Here is a 14,484-nt window from a genome sequence, read left to right as displayed (position 1 = left end):
AGAGAGCAGGGAGAGGCCTTTGGCTGTGGCCCTCAAGGCTGACACTAGGGGGCTATAGGATGCCCAGACCCTTGGAGATCATCTGGGTCTGAGCTCCTCTGTTTGGCTGGGTAGACGGAGGCCCAGAGCAGAACAGACTCTTCCCAGGGCCTCATAAGCCATGAGCAGTGACAGTGGTGGCCGGCAGGGCAGGTCCAGGCTTGGCTCTGTGGACAGCCTCTGCCCGCCAGGGGACCTTGCCTGAATGGCCGGTGGGCTCTCACCGCTTTATTTTCTCTGCTCCTCTTTTACTATCCTGTCTGTTCTGGGCTGCCACTTTCTGTTTTTAATAACTGTCCATTTGGGGGCACTGGTTTCTACCCTGCCTCTGCTCCCACCCTCCTGTCACCTGGTCACCATGCACTCTGCGCCATGGAGCCTGTCCTGGCTCTGGGGGTCACCGTCTCTTGCATGGCCGCCGTTTCCTTCACTCTGTGTGTCTGATGTCAGCCCACTTGTGCGCCTTGATGGCACCCTTGGCACAGCCCCTACGGATGAGGCCACGCCGCCTGACTGTCCCTTCGCCTCCAGTGCCCTGGCCAGACCTGGCTCAGCTCTCTCCAACATCGCCGAGTGGTGAGCTGTTCTGGGGCAGAGGCTCCTTGCTCAGCTTGGAGGCCTGCAGGGCAGCGGGGCTGACTGGCAGGAGGCAGGGTGGTTCCTCCTATGGTGCCTGATTCCTGCCCCTCATAAAAAAAGGAAAGAAAAAGAAATGGTCCTGAGCTGATCAGGGGCAGATGGGCAACTCTGCCCCTTGGGCTGGCGAAGGACCTGGGGGGCAGCAGGGAGCTGGGTGTGGGCTTTGGACTGTACAACCTGGTTATCGCATTGGACGTGGGTAGAGAGAAGGGTGGTGACGATCAGGGGGTGTTTATCTGGCTTGCTCAGAGTCGCCTTGCCTCCTGTGTGCCCCGCTTTCCTACTTGCAAACAGCCAACTGTTCCCAGCAGCCCCTGAACTCTGTGAGCCCATGGGAAGAGCGCAGAGTCCTCTGCACAGCCTGCCTCCTGCCTCTGGCAATGCTGACATGGAGACGGTTGTCTGAGAATCAGAGAATCTTGTCTCAGGGCTGGTGTGAGCCGGGCAAATCCCTCTGACTAGCCCCTAGAGACAGGTTATGTGCTGGGCAGTGTCCTGCAGTCGAGACTCAGCCATTGTGAATCAGAGTAAGGAGAGGAGCGAGTCAAGACTGCTGGGCATCCTCTCCATTGTCCAGCAGAGGAAATGAGGCCTAGTGAGCGAGGACATTCACTGAGGCTATTCAGGATTCAAATCCAGGTCTGAGTTCTGAGCCAGGGTGCACCACCCCGGGAAGAAGGTCCATGGGTGGTCAGTATCCTGAGAACAGATAGGCCTGCGCGTGCTACAGGGAGAGCAGCTCTGGCCACATGGCCCAGACCACGTGCATGCAGGGTGGGCACCGGAGGGCTTGCCTTGGTGGTAGGCTTGTGTGTGGTGTGGATAGTTGATGTGTCAGCTCCCAGGGGCAAGGACAGGGCTTGGGTGGCGTGGCATAGGAAAGGCCCTGGACCACAGTAGGAGCCTGACATTGGGGGTTAGACTTATCTGGGTTTAAGCCCTAGAGCTGCCATTTACTGTATCAGCTGTGTGACTTTGAGTAAATCACTTAACCTCTCTGAACTTCAGTTTTCTCACCTGTTACATGAAGATATTATCATTCATTTTACTAGGCTGTTTTGGGAGCTCAAATAATGCTGCTTTTTTTTTTTTTTAAGAAAGTAACTATTATTAGACATTTCACAGGTTCAATAGCTACATGGGAATGGGGCTGGAAGGGACTATACTTGGGAATGGCCGAAGACAGAAAGACAGCAGAGGGGGAAGGAGGGACTTCCATCATCCACAACAGTAGGAATCCCTCCAGACTTGTCACATGCTGGCTAATGCTAGGGAGCCAGCAAGAGGTCCCTACCTGCAAGGGGCTCCTAGTCTGGGTGCAAGTTGGGGTGTCGTGGAACAGTTACAGAGCATTACAAGCTTCAGGCAAGCGCTATAGGGTAGCGAGGCCCAGGCAACATGGGAGAGCTGGCCTGGCAGTGGAGGCCCAGAATCCATGTTTGTTCAGTCAAAGGGACCTGAGGCAGAGGCTGAGGAAGGCTTCCTGGAGGAGGTGCCATTTCCTTTCTTCCAGCTGCTTCTGCAAAAGGCTTGGCCTGTCCTGAGGCCCAGGACCTACCCTCAATGGCAGATGTACTCTGCTCCAGGGATGCTGGCCTTCCCTCCTGGGGCCCCTACTCTTCTCCAGGACTCATGGGGCCAGGGGGTGCTGAGCTGAGCTGCTGGAGCTACCAGACATTCCCTCTGGCTCCTCCTTACTCTCCCCACTGGCTTGGACCTAGCCCTGCCTCCCTCCCCAGCTCCTGGCCTTCTAGTCCACACAATAACAGGATGTGATCCGTTCAAGAGAGGAAGTGGGGAGGACGGGCAGTGCTGATACGCATTTCTCTTTACTCTCCAGGCCTCCCCTCCCTTGAACCTGCCCAAGGCTGCCTCTTCCCCAGGGCCCTCCCCAGGCCTCTTTCTAGGTTCAAGGGGAATGTTTGGGATCTTCAGGCTTCACTGAACTCTTCGAGAGCCAATGGAAAGAGCCCACGGTCCTCTGCAGAACCTGCTTCCTGCCTTTGCCAGTGCTGACATGGAGACAATTGTCTGAGAATCTGAGACTCAGAGACTCTTGTGCAGTAAACTCAGGACTGCAGTGTATTTTCTGAATCTGTTAGAGCCTGGAAGTGAGCTGGGCACCCCTACACCAGAAGGGTGCTACCCCTCCCCCCCCCCATTCTGGGGCTCTTCCCAAAGCAGCGGACTGGTAATATCCACCCATAGGGTCTAGACCAGCCCTTACTACATTTCTCTTTGCACGGAGTGCGGGATAGGGTACACAGATGGGGAAACTGAGGCCTAAGAGGCAAAGGGGCTTGTCTAAATTCAGCACTTTAGCACCAGAAGCTAAAGTGGAGCCAGAACCCAGCCTCTTGGCTCTCTCTCACTGCCGAGGCCAGAGCTGTCCAGCAGAACTTTCTGTAATGATGGACATGGTCTATATCTGGCCTGCCCATTGTGGAAGCCACTAATCACATGTGGCTATTGAGTTCTGGAAATGCAGCTAGCACAACTGAGAAACTGAATTTCAAATTTTGCTTAATTTGAATTAAATTAAAATGCTGCTCCCCCAGGGAATAGTGATATGAGTTCTGTTCTACTGCAGGGGCCTTCTGTTTTGTGGCTGAGAACACCCCTGAGAGAGGCAAGAATGAGGGTCACCAGGTCAGCGCACCTGTGCTCTGTCAGCTGTTTGTACCTGACTATCACCTGTGGCTTTGATCGTTAATGCGGAGGGCGTGTGGGGTCGAGGCACCTGTGAATGCGGAGGGCGTGTGGGCTGGGGCACGGGTGCCCCCCGCGGACACCTGAGCATGGAGTGTGCACAGGTCCGAGTGTGCACACCTGCGCTAGAGGCCTGAGTATAAGGGCGGCGCCAGGAGAGGAAAAGGCCACGAGAGAACGCCGAGAAAGCCCAGAGAAAAGAGCCTATAGAGCCTCGTGGGGGCTCGGGCTGCTGCCTCCCTGCTGGCTTGTCTCCCCTGCTTGCCCTTACAGACCTGTGAGGATGACGCCAAGGGCTCCGAAGTCCTCTTTTAAACTCTTAGAACTGGGGTGAACCCTCCTGGGCTGGGGTGGTGGCAAAACAGTCACCAGTGCCAGGCATTAGGAGCTAGTCTCTGGGATATGAGAGGGCTCCCCCATAGATTGAGGGGAGGAGGATCTGGCTGTATGTTATTGTGTGTGTTCCTTGATTTGGGGGACACAATGTGTTTGGTGCAGATGGTGATCTGAAGATAACATCCCTCCCCCTCCTGGCCCCTGTCTCCTTGCTATCCCACAACGAAGCCCCCATAAGACCCCTGCCTTGCTCAGACCCAACGGAGCTGCGGGACCAGAGCTGAAAACCGTTCCCAGCCTGTGCCTGGTGATAGACAGCTCAGCCAGCTGAGACCCCGCCAGGTCCTCAGCCCTTCCCAGCACACTCTCTGCAGTCTGGGACTCGCAGTGCTCCTGGGTCCCAGGCTCTGGAGGACTCCTGGGGGGCTGAGCCTTCTGCCCTCTGGCCGTTCCCACACAGACTAGCCCTGGTTCCCTCTCTCTGCGCCCCACCCCTCTCTCCAGCAACCCCCTGGGAGCTGCCATGCTCAATGGGCTATCAGGCTTGCTCATCACTCTCACGCCCCCTCTCCGTTTGCCCTGAATAGGTGGGATACAGACGGACACTGGCACTCCCAGCCCCAAGCCCCCAGGCAATCTCTCCCAGAACCGCCTGGGACCTCTTAGCTCTGTTTTGCTATTGGCCGTATAAGCCCAATATCAAAGTCCTGCCACGCAGATTTGCTGTGTGACAGCAGCAGCCTAAACCCACTCCTACAGCCCTGGTCTATGACACTAAGATTCGACTCTTGGGTCTCATCACAGGTGAAAGCTGAGGTCTCTGAAGTCCTCGGGTTCTATCTTTCCAAGAGCTCTGCCCGGAGTGAACATGCTCGTCTCCTCTGGCTTTTTGAAAGCTGCAGCAAATTCTGTGGGATGATGCAAGGCAGGGGGCTTAGGGCTGGACAGGACAGGGTGGTGATTGCGTCTTTGGTTATTTTTGAGGGTGGGCAGGGCTGGCCTCAGTCCCCTTTAGGGTCCACATCTGCTCAATTGGGGCTCAGCCAAAGCCCGGCTGGCTAGTCAGTTGCCGGGCTGCGCTGCGTGAGGGCTTCAGCCGCGCCTCTCCCAGGCTTTCTGTATGATGCTAATGAGAGTGGTGGGGGTGTGGGGGGGTGTGGGCGGGAGAGGGGCTGGGCCTTTGTCCTGTACTAGTCCTGGCTAGAGGGTCCTCGGAGGGAGGCCAGAGGCCTTCCTCAGACCCAAGTGGCCTGATTAGCCTGCCCTGGCTCCCTTTGATGGCTGCCAGTGCTCTGATGGTGATTCTGGGAAGGAGGGGGGGAAGTGAGGGTGCATCTGTGTTTTTTAGGGAGTATCCTAAAAAATTAGTGAAAAATGCTACTCCTCTCTGCTCCGACCTCTAAGGTGCCCCAATTCGTCATCTCTTACTTTCCTACCTCTAAGCCTCTGCATCCCTGTGGTAGAGTCCCAGCACCAGTCTGTGTGCCAAACTCCATCAGATGCTACTTCTGCTGGTTTCCCCCATGGACTTTGCTTCCGGCCCCCCTACCCCCCACTGCAAGCTGAGTGGTGCCACAGGCCTCCAGTGGCTCCTAGTCTATGAAGGGCACCTAGGAGAAACTCAGTAAATATTTTCTGAATTATTGCATCAGAACCTCAGGGGGGCTGGGCACAACTGGATCATTACTTTCACTTAGGACACTGCTAAGTCTCTATGAAAATAGAGCAATATCATAAATGGCGTGAATCCATCACCAGCTCCCACAGCGACCACCTGGGCAACTTTGCCTCACCTCTATCTCCATCATCTCTCCTGTGTTCCCTGTTTTCACAATGGATTATTATGTAGAAAATGCTAAAATACCATGTCATTTCATCTACAAATCTAGTTAAAATCTTCATTAGTTGATTTTGTTAAAAAAACATCCACTGATGGTTTCACTCATAGCAGGAGTATAAAGGACCAGGAGAGAAAATAATAATTATAATAGCGAACAGCTATATACCAGAGACATTTTATGAGGTGGAGTGGGGAATGGGATCAAGAACAGTGGGGGGGAGGGAAATGCACTGGACTGTGGTGATGGCACATGGGTGATTTAGTGATGGGAAGCCCAAGGGGATTACAACTGAGACCAGAAAAAGGCACAATATGATGTAAAAGTAAACTATTATATTACTTAACAAACATTCACTGAACAGGCTGTCCCTGGTGGCACAATGGGCTAAAGCATTGCATTATGAAACTCTCCAAAGTCACTGCAGCATGAGTTTGATCCCCAGCCAGGGAGCTGATCTACATGGCACAGCAGACCTCCTCTGACCCGCCCACTGTTCCCCTCAGCAGTGTACTTTGTCAATCTGCCTGTTCTGCTCCCCACTCTGTCTCTGATGAATCTTCTTACCCACCACACCTCTCGTTTGTACCCCAGTTCTGTAAGCATAAATAAATAAATATTTAAATAAAAAAATCCATTGAATACCCACGCTGAGGGGTTGTACAGTATATTCTAGTGACTTCCTACTCCTCCGTTGAAACTCTCAACAATTGTCACCTCTTCCTAGGAGTCCTCCCTGATCTTTCTTTCCGTCCCAGGGATGGTTAATGGTTCTTTCCTGGGAGTTCTGCTTATATAGCACCTTCAGAGCACTCCTTCCTGTTCGGTCTCTCTCTCTTTTATGTGATGAGGAATTACAATGAAATACTTCAGAACTTTAGACTCCAAAGGGTATGGATTGAACTGGTATCTCGCTTGCTTTTGAGTTTAATTTCTCTGAAAATCAGTGTCCTCATCAATAGAGTAGCTCTCACCTGGTGAGTGGAGCGGGCCTTACAGGAGTTACAGGAGGGGTGGCATCACTGAGCTTACCTGTCTCAGTTTCCTACCTGTGACCTGGCATCTGGGGCCTCTCTAGATGAGTGTGGTGGGGCAGCCTCCAGTTTATCAGAAAACAGGTAGCCTGAGTCCTGCCAGAACCCCACAGGTGGTGCCAGCCTGAGATGACTTTGACTCTAGACTAACTTTTGGGTTGTTCAAGGCACTAATAAAACTTTGGATAAGTGACTTGATGTTGCCTTTTAATGAATGTTTATTTTGTTTATTTTTAAACTACAAGTTTCACCCCCAACAAATCTCATTTGTTTATTTTTAAGCAAACAATTCTCATTATGGAAGCCCTGGAAAGAGCAGAAAGCAGTGGCAAAAAAATCACAAACCCAGCCCAGGTCAGGGCACTGATGAATGTTTTGTTGCATTTCCTGCCATAAAGAGAATCTATTTCTTTTTCCACCTATGAAATCAAAACTGCATTTTGTTTGACTTTTGCGTGCCGCTCAGTCTTTTAAAATCATTTTCATTTGAAGGTCAAAGTCTGACCTTTCAGACAAAAGCTCCAATATGAAGCAGTCAGCTAGTTTGGGTGTGGCTTCTTCCAGAGTGAGCAGGGGGTGGCCTGGCGGGCATGGGACTGACCTGCTGGCACTACTGTTCTGAGAATGGGCTGACTGGGGGCAGGGCAGCAAGGCTCAAACACTTGATGTGCCACTAGCATTCACCGGGAATGCTACCAGGCGTTCAGCTACCTTATCTTTTTTAAATTTATTAACTTATGCACACAAGATCTGGGGTATAGGCCAGAGGTATGGGGAGGGTGAGAGTATTCACCAGAGAAAGAGTGGGGAGCAGAACAGGTAGATCCACTGAAATACACTGCTGAGGGGAGCAGCCTGCAGGTCAGGAGAGGGCTGCTGTGCCCTGTGAGTCGCCTCCCTGGCCAGTCACCTCCCTGGCAAGGAATTGAACTGGTGCTGTAGAGTGGTGGCTGATAGCTTCATAGTACTGCCCTTTAACCCACTGGGAAGGATCCCAGATACTTTATCTTGCAACCACTCTGGTGCAGCACCACTGGGAAACAGGCTCAGAGATGTGAAGAGACTTGCTCAGAGCTAGTGGTGGGGACTGGCTTGGCTCCCAGCCCACCCCTGCTGGGCCCAGGCTCCCCAGTGACATTGGTTAACCCTGTTCACCATTCCCCATTCCTCTGTTCCTTGCTGAACTCCCTTTGCAAGCCACACCTCTAGTGATGGGGGTTCAGCACCTTCTGGGTCATCTCTGCCATCATCAGGTGGCTTTTTGATATGGGTCTTTCTCTTACTACACAAATCCAGGCTCTCTGTGATGACTTCATCATCCCAGCTCTGGCCAGAGACACAGAGTACCATTTCTCTCTGATCTGGGACAGTCCTCCTCTCCCCCATCTGCCCCAGGCTGCTGCTTCTCAGACTGAAAAAATCTCAGCTTTTCCATATATTTAATAGACTAGTGAGAAAATCAGTAAGCAGGGAAGGTCTCTGTTTTAGTTAGGATGAACTAAAATCAGGAATGACTCCCAAGGCCCTGACACGTGCAGCATGCCTGACGCTTGTAGTTTTATCCTAAGTGTGTAGACGGTGACACACGTGACTTCTTTCTCTTCCCTTCTGTTCAGGTGGGGATCCACTTCCCGTCCATGTGGGGCTGCCCAAGCCCACTTCTCACCCTTCCCTGCCCAGGCAGACCCTCCCGAGGCCTCACCATCCGCACCCCGCTGCACTAGCCCTCTGTTTCCTGCTCTGACCTCTCCCACAAAGGCCAGGCTGACCCCTGAGCAGCTTGGAGGTGTGCTCGCAGTCCCTCTGCGCTGAAGCCCATGGCCGACTCAGCACCCTGGCAGAGGCACTACCGTGTCACCCTCTTCCCCCCACCCCCCGCCCCTGGCGGAGTGGCATAGCTAGAGAGCTTAGGGCAATTTTAAGTGTGGCACAGAACAGATGCTTTGGAAAGTTTTGTTAAGTGCCTGCATACATGCTCCCCTTTGGCCCCCACCTGCTGCAATTCTCTACTTGAATAAGCAGCGCCCACTTCCAAGTGTAGCCAGGACAGGTAACTCAATGCCTGGGCGATGCTAATCTTCTGCGTCCTTGCTCCCTGCCACTATAGTCACTTGTACCCTTCAGGGGCTCGGCCACCCTCCCATGCTCTCCAGGCACTGTGTTAGCCCAGCCACCACCGCTTCCCCCACCCATCATGGCGGCTCGTCCCCGGCAACCATCTGATACATCAGCTCACACCTCCCCACGTTGGGCGTCAAAAACTGTTACAGGGTAGCCCAGAGTGGACTGGACCTCCTGTCTGCGGGGCCTCACCCGCACGCTCACAATTCAGTTATACTGCAGGCACTCACAAAAAGATCAATAATGGGTTTATTTACAAAAGGGGAAAGGAATAGGAAACAACCCAGGGAAAGAGCAGAATACAAAGTAACTGGAATACCGTACAGGCTTGGGTGACTGAACACACCGAGTCACGCGGTCCCGAGAGCCGTTATCCGAGCGAGAGAGCCGAGATGCAATCGCGCCCTATTTCATGCTCCGGCTAGACACGGAATGCGTGTTGAGTGAACCCGTGAACGACAGCCAGATTGCTGCTGGGAAACTGGCAGTGAGAGGGGAGCCCTGCACTGGACGGAGGGATGCTTGGGCGCATAGGGACTCCATCTTTCCTACTGACTTGCTGTGTGAGCTTCAGTTAGGGACTGTCTCTTTCTAGGTGAATGTCTCCTCAGCTAAAAAATGGGGAGCAAGGCCTGACCATTTAGAAGAGACTGATTCTGGAAATCAGCGCTTCCAGTGGTTCCATGGCCACCTGCAGCCCTGGGCAGGGCAGGGTTGTGCTAACACTACTGGGCAAAGATTTGGCCTGGGGACCTCAGTTGGCAGGCTAGCTTCCTGGCACAGCCAGCTCTTCAGTTTCTTGACTGAGTGACTGGGCAGCAGGAAGAGGTGATGGATGTTCCTCCATTGGGGCATCCTGGCTATAAATCTCCCCGCCCCAGTGGAGTTGCCTAGGCCCAGGAGTCACCGCCAGGACATGCCTGTGTGTGGCTGACTCCAGAATGATGCCTTCTGCTCCTTCCAGCTCCTGGCATTGCCCCTGCCCCCATGGCGATGAGCACCCATTCCCTCTGACCTTCGTTTCCAGCTCTGAGCCCCAGAAAGCCTCTGTCCAGACAGTCCCACTCTTTCTTGGGGTCTGACCTTGAGATCACTTGGAAGGCTTTGAGCAGAACTCCCTAGGCTCCTGGTGAGTGAGGACTTCTTTTATATATATATATATATAATAGTTTATTTTTATATCATTTTTGTACTTTTTTTTTCATCTCAATTGTAATCCCCGTGTGTTTCCCATCACCAAGTCACCCATGTGCCATCACCATAGTCCAGGGCACTTCCCTTCCCCCACCGTTTTTGATCCCATTCCCCACTCCACCCCCATGGAGTCAGGACTTCTTAATCATTTTTGTGCAAAGGAACCCTGTCTGGTTATGTCTCTGAACCCCATCTCCAAGGAATGTTTTCAGATGAATAAAGGAAAATGGTTAACAGTACACAGGCAACCAACTACATTGAAATATAATTATCAACATAGTTAAAGTATAAGTTTGTACAACAGTAATTGATGTATGTCTTTTTAAAAAAATATAAAAATATTTATTTATTTATGCATATAGAACTCGGGTACAGGTCAGAGGTGCAGGGGTTGAGAGGATTCACCAGACACAGAGTAGGGAGCAGAACAGGCAGATCGATGAAGTTCATGATGGGGAGCAGCGCACTGGTCAGGAGAGGTCTGCCGGCCATGTGGGTCACCTTCGGGGCTGAGGATCGAACTCATGCGGAAGTGGCTTTAGCTTCTTAGTGCTGTGCTCTAACCGGTTGCACCATCAGGGAGGGCCTGTTGCCTGCATTTCTTTCTTTTTTTTTTTTTTTAAGATTTATTTATTTATTCATATAGAACTGGGGTACAAGCCAGAGATGCGGAGGGTGAGAGGATTCACCAGAGACAGAGTGGGGTGTGCAGAACAGGCAGATCGATGAAGTACACTGCTGAGGGGAGCAGCGGGCGGGTCAGGAGAGGTCTGCTGCGCCATGTGGTCACCTCCAGGGCAGGCGGTGATCGAACTCATGCGGAAGTGGCTTTAGTTTCTCAGTGCAGTGCTTTAACCCGCTGCGCCACCAGGGAGGGCCCCTGTTGCCTGCATTTCTAAAGGAAGAAAGTGGTACATTTCAGTTAGAGGTTAGTGAAATTAAGAGGTTAGCAAAGTTCAGGAACCCCGGGGTTCTGCCATGAACCCCTGAGAAGGAGCACTAAGTGAAGGGGAGCCAGGTAAATGAGATGCTGAATTTGAAGGGTGAGAGGCTCACCACAGTGCCAACTGGTTCCAACGTGTCCACTCAGAACACAATGAAAACGCATGACTCTATCATCGTGGGTTAACAGTCAGAGTCATAGGCTTCCAGGGCTGTGAACACCATGTCGGTTGGTTCTTGGCCTTGGCTCACCCTCCTCTCCTGGTGGGGAGTCACTCGCATCCAGGGCTGGATAGTTCTAACTCTGTCCAGGTACCACACAGAGATGGCTCAGCCTAAGCTCTGCTCTACCTGCACAGCCAAAGGATAAGGCAACTAAAGATTCAACGCTTCGTTCATTTGCCAATCATTCTCTGAGCTTCTGCTCTGTGCCAGGCCAGAGTTAGGCACTGACTTTATGAGAGACTTACTCTCATTAAGTATTTGTTGAGCATATGCCCAACCCACGATGCTGGGGGTGGGGGAGGGATTAGGACTGGGACATACCTTCTTCCAGGAAGACAGGGTAAATGAGGAAACGCATAAACCAATCTGTAATTGCAATTTGCGATAGTGGCTATGGACAAGGAAGATTCACAGAAGGGGTAACTGCAGATCGGGAGTGAGGGGAGGTCAAAGAGCCCCTGGGAAAGAGCGACTTTGAGGCAAGCCTGGGATGACGTCAGGGTCTCCAGGCAAACAGGAGGGGAGGAGCTGTGAGGGCAGAGACAGGGCAAACAGGGCGGAGGCTGAGGTGGGAGGAGCTCTGCTACTCGTAGCCAGCTGCGGGCGGCCGGCGCCGGTCAGCTGAGGTCGGGTAGGTGACAGCGGTGCTTGAATCTGCCCGCCATGGGAACAGCTTTTGGTTCTTGAAGGGCTTAGGCAGGATCTTTCCAAATGAATAGAACTAGCTCTTCAGGATTTCTTGGACTTGCAACAAACACATCAGTGAGATGGAATATTAGAAGAATCGGTGGGAAAATCTTTGATGTCTCCTCTAAACACCCTTCTTGTCTCTCCTCCCGTTGGGTGCCTTCCTGAGCTGTTTTTCCGCTCAACCCAACAATTATGCCATCTCCCCCCCGCCCCCCACCGTGTCACTTCCTCCGGGAAGCCCTCCTTAACAATCTAGTCATCTACACATCCCCACAGCACAGCCCCAAGCATGCCGTGTGCACTGCTCCAGCATCACCGTGAGCATGTTTACAGGGTCAACCTTGCCCTCTTCCTTCAAACCACGGGGTAGAATTGGGGGCCTGGAGGGAACGGGGTAGAATTGGGGGCCTGGAGGGAACAGAAGTTGCAGAATCTTCAACTGCAAGTTGGCCTCCTTGCCCATCTCAAACAGCCTGGAGTTAGTGCTGCCACCTGCTGGCAGTAGCCTGAGTGGCCGGCGGGATGGAGTGCGCAGAAAGCGGATTGAGTATTTCTGGATGTTAACCTCATGATATCTAACTAGATGGAGGACCTGCCCAAGGGGCCCTGATGATGTGGGGGACAAACTTTGGCTGGGGACAGGAAGAAGGAACTGACTGTTGGTGGAACAGTTGCTCATGGATGAGGACACAGGCTTCAGCCCTGCAGGCCTGTTTCAATCTTGGTCGGGAGCCAGACCAGCAGGGGGCCCAGCTTGTTACCATGGGAGTCCAGGGCTATGTCCATACAGCTGAGGAGATGACCCCCCTCAGCTGGATGAGGAACCCAGGGAGCAGGGACCAGCCTCAGAGCCAAGTGTCCACTCATACCCCCTTTTCCGGAACAACTTGTTTTGCTCTAAAGCTTGGGACTTTGACCTGGGAGGTGTGTTTTCCTCCTGTTGGTCATCTGATGTCCTTCCTGCTCACCACCCTCCCTCACCACCCCCAGCAGAGCCCACGGAGTCCTTTCCCTTCCCCAGGTTCTTTAGGTAAGGGGGAGATCCTTGGCTGAGGGCGGTAGAACCTGTAACTCAGAGACTTGGGAGAGGCTGGGCTGCTCTTGGGGGGTCACTGGCTGTGTGTGTGGGGTCACAGCAGTGGTTTCCCTGTGCATCCTTTTTGGATCTCCCCTTCCTGGGTTTCTGCAACAACCAGGTCTTCTGAGGTTTCTTCTGTGTCCATCTAAACTCTTTGGCAAGACCCTTCCTTGTTGGGGGCACATATTGGTCTCTCCAGCTTCCTCCCTCCCCCTCTTCTCCTTTTGCCTCCTCCACCCCACACCCAAGGGAGATCATACACTCCAGACCCCTCTCCCACTGCCTGCTGGAGGTTTCTATCCCCAGGCACCCCAAACACCCAGGCGCACCTCGTCCTCATCACCACCTCCCGAAACATGCTCTCGCTTCTTCCAAGGCACTCTACAACTAACCACCAGGGCCGGAGGCAGAACCCCCACTTAGTGCCTCCCTGTCTCTCCACCACTGGCAGCTGGTCGCTGTGTTTCAGCCACCAGGTCCTGTCCCTGTCACCCAACAGAGCTCAAGGCCATTCCCACAGCAGTTCCCTCCTCCCAGGCCACAGGCTACTGTAGCAGCTCCCAGAGTCTCTCTCCAGTCTTGTCTTTAGAGTTTTTGATGTGATTTCTAATGAGGTGACATTGGCTTGTCACGAGTGCCAGATGTGCCTCTTTGTCATTCAGCATCTGTAAACACGGCCTCACGGTCCCTGCCAAAAGCCATTTCCACCCAGCGCCACACAGTTGACCCTTCACTGTCTCACCTGCTGTGTCTCCTTCCCCTCTGGGCCTTCTGTCTCTGCTCTGTACCTGTGAGCTGGCTTTTGTTCTCTTGTGTTTGTTTGTGTGCTTTATTTGTCTCCAGTGTGGGTAAACTCATTGGCATGTCTCGTTCTCTGCTGTATTTCACTTAACACAATACCCCTTAGTTCCATCTATGTTGTTGCAAATGGTAAGGTTTCATTTTTCACAAAAATATATACCTGCCTCTGAGTACAGGGGTCGTGTCTTCTTTACTCACTCATCTGCTCATGGGCACTTGGCTTGTTTCACTTCTTGGTTATTGTAAATGTGGCAGTGAACTTGGGGTGAATGCATATATATATTTAAAGATTTATTTATTTATGCCTACAGAACTGGGGTACAGGCCGGAGGTGCAGGGGCAGTGAGAGAATTCACCAGAGACAGAGTGGGGAGCAGAGCAGGCAGACTGATGAGGCACACTCCTGAGGGGAACAGGGTCAAGAGAGGTCTGCCGTGCCCTGTGGATCATTTCTGGTGCTGGGGATTGAACTTGCACTGAAGCATCTGTGACCTGTTGCCCCACTAGGGAGGGCTCAAACTCCTATTTTTAATTAGTGTTTTCATGGGCTTTGGATTAGGAAGTAGAGTGGAATAGCTCATCTTATGGCATTTCTCTCTTAAAATTTCGAGGGCCTGCATGTTATACCCATGTATAGTCCCACCAACAGTGTCCCTGTAGCCACATCCTCGCCTACACTTGTTGTTTGTGGTCTTTTGACTACACATTCTCACAGGTTTGCGGTGGCATCTCATTGTGGCTTTGGTTTGCATTTCCCTAATAACAAGAGATGAGGAGCCCCGGTGGTGGTCTGCTGGCCATCTGCAGGTCTTCGTGGGGCAGCATCGATTCAGATTCT

This window comes from Condylura cristata, unplaced genomic scaffold, assembly GCF_000260355.1.
Source record: "Condylura cristata isolate star-nosed mole 26May11 unplaced genomic scaffold, ConCri1.0 scaffold00008, whole genome shotgun sequence".
Lineage (NCBI taxonomy): Eukaryota > Metazoa > Chordata > Mammalia > Eulipotyphla > Talpidae > Condylura > Condylura cristata.
This window is presented reverse-complemented; position numbering follows the sequence as displayed.